The following is a 2652-nucleotide window of genomic DNA, read 5'->3' as shown; positions in this document are numbered from 1 at the left end:
AAAAACTTAACCTTGCCCTGATGTTTATAATTATTTTCTAATTATTGTGACTTATGGCACTCTTGATGCTCCCGTTATTCGCAGCATTAACATTTAGTGGGAAATTTCTGACTGTTGATGCATTCTGCCCTGATTTGACAGTGGTGAGTGGCGATATTTTGCATGTTGGTCAGACACGCAAGTAAGAGTATCTCTGTATTCTTGCACATTACAATAAATTTGAACTTGAACTAAAGCTAAATGTCTGCAGTCTGACAGGATCATGTTCACATGTCCAGGTCTTATAGGCTACATTGTGGCGAGCAACATGTATGCGTTTTCTTTCATTTTGATTCTGACATGTCATTCAGAAATTGCAGAGCACTTAGCTATGTCAAGTGGACTGTCAAATCCTGTATGATAACCCATTTTTAGACATCCTTTATTCATATGAAATAGTTATTGTTTGCTTATTGAGTGATCATTTGTAGAATGCAATTGATCTAGGATAATCTGAATTTAGACTTATCTAACCTGTACATATTTGTTTATTGTATAATTTATGTATACTGTATGATGTTTTTCTGTTTGTTCCCAGTGAATATTTGAAATCATTGTAAACATTCAGCGTTCATCAGCAGTAATGTGCTCAAAATGACTACATTTAACAGAGTTTATAAATATTTAAATATACAGTATGTACTATATACAGTGTGAGTGTGTGTATATATCCATGTGTGTAATATATATATATATATATATATATATATTATGTATGAACGATTATTCTCATAGCTCCAGATGTTTCATATTGCTCTTTTTCAGCATGGAGGAAAGTGGTGAAGAACACTGCACTTCAGGTTCATTCTTAAACCATTAGAATAACGGTACATTAAATATGAAATAAACAAAATCAGAATGTGCCACACTCATATTCTAATTGTGCCAAATGGTAGCCAGCTGTAAACAGGACAGGCCAGTTTCGCCATCATGAACTTGAAGTGGACAGCTAATCCATCTTTGCTCGTCACACCAAATTAGAAAGCATGTTAGAAGATGGCCGATAATTAGCATCACACTGGACCATACTGTTATGTTGTCACTTCTCAACATATGGATCCCTGCTCACTTTCCAACTAGCTTGCCCAGATTTTTTTTTCACCCCACAGCAGCATGCCTGAAATGGACGCATCAGAGTGCAGATGTATGGATTCTGCACTATTTTAACTTTTAATTCATATTACTTTCCTACGATTGCCACATTTTGAATAATGACTGTGAGTGGGTTTTCCACAAAGCACTCCCATCCCAAGACAGGTCCTTAAATGTATTGACTTTGAGGAAATTAAATGCATGGCTATTAAATTCTTGGGCTTGCTGCTTACTAAAGACTAAACGTGCTGTGGCTAAAGGCGAGAGTCAGTGAATCAGCAGGCCGATTGGTGACAGCTTTAAGAGCATCAAAGTGAACCATTAAATAAACATGAAAATGTTTCAATGTCGTTAATAACTTTCCTTAATATCACTCTTTTAGGGGAACAACCTATTCTTTGCATAAATTCAGCCATAAGAGGATATTCTTTTTTTCTACACACCATCTCTGCCATGGAGGCCTAGAGCCTGATAACAAGATTGTACTGGCAAACTAATGAGGAAAGCAGCTGCTTGGTTTTTCATCAGAGGTGGGGGAGTAGTGAGGTGGGGGGCACTGCAGCCTCCTTCACATTCTCTGCAGAGGTACTGCGGATTTCTGCTTTCAAGTGATGCGGCATGCCTGTGCCTCGCTCTCACATGCTGTGTCGTGCACCACACCCTGCTTAAATATGTGACTCCTGTCTTCCTTCAGTGATGCTAAACAACCTCAAACCAAGGTCATGGGCAAATTCACTCTTCACACCGAATGTCTCCCTGCACAGTTTAAAAGGTTTTTGTTAAATACGCTTAACATTAAGTTAAAGCACCTTATCAGAGATGAGGTGCTGCAAATTGAGGTTAGTGGAGCACATATTTGTTTTCTTTGTCATACTGCAACTTTCAGTAAAACATGGATGGAAATAAATCTTTTGATTTTTAGAGACTGGAGCAGTTAACTTTACGATAAGCACTTTCAAAACATTATTTTATAGAAAACATTAAAAACAGAATACAAGTGTATGGAGAAAAGTGGCACAGTGGCATGGCTGTTAGTGCTGTAGCCTAACCACTCCTGCGACAAGGGGCTCAAATACCAGGTGAGTTCCAGCCTGTGTGAAGTTTCACCTTTGAACCCATTTATTCTGTACGATATCGTGACAGATCAGAAACAAGATAGTGTACATACATTACAAAGGCTTAATAGGATGTTGAATTACACAGCAAAATGTGTACAGTACACATCATGGGAGGTTATGCTTAAACTGTAAGACACAATAGTGAGGCCTCATCTGGAATACTGTGTGCAGTTTTGGTCTTCATATGACAAAAACAGACAAAGCAGCACTAAAGAAGGGCAACTTGATTGATTCAAGTACTCTTAGGTATGCACAATTAGGAAAGACGTTAAAGCCTTCTGAGTTTAAGAGGTTACATGAATGAAGTGTTCAAAATTGTGAAGAGAATCATATGGAGGATGCCAGATGTTCCTTTAAAAATTTGTTTTTCAATAAGGGGCAATAGTGACAGAGATGAACTTGT

At 37.7% G+C, this 2652-nt stretch overlaps 1 protein-coding gene across 2 annotated transcripts in view; it reads right to left on the bottom strand.

The window, feature by feature from the left end:
* Positions 1–2652, bottom strand: part of luzp1 (leucine zipper protein 1) — a 145615-nt gene that overhangs the window by 37157 nt on the left and 105806 nt on the right. The gene's annotated exons all lie outside the window — the stretch shown is intronic.

This window comes from Polypterus senegalus, chromosome 17 (assembly GCF_016835505.1).
Source record: "Polypterus senegalus isolate Bchr_013 chromosome 17, ASM1683550v1, whole genome shotgun sequence".
In the NCBI taxonomy this organism is placed as follows: Eukaryota; Metazoa; Chordata; class Cladistia; order Polypteriformes; family Polypteridae; genus Polypterus; species Polypterus senegalus.
This window is presented reverse-complemented; position numbering and strand designations above follow the sequence as displayed.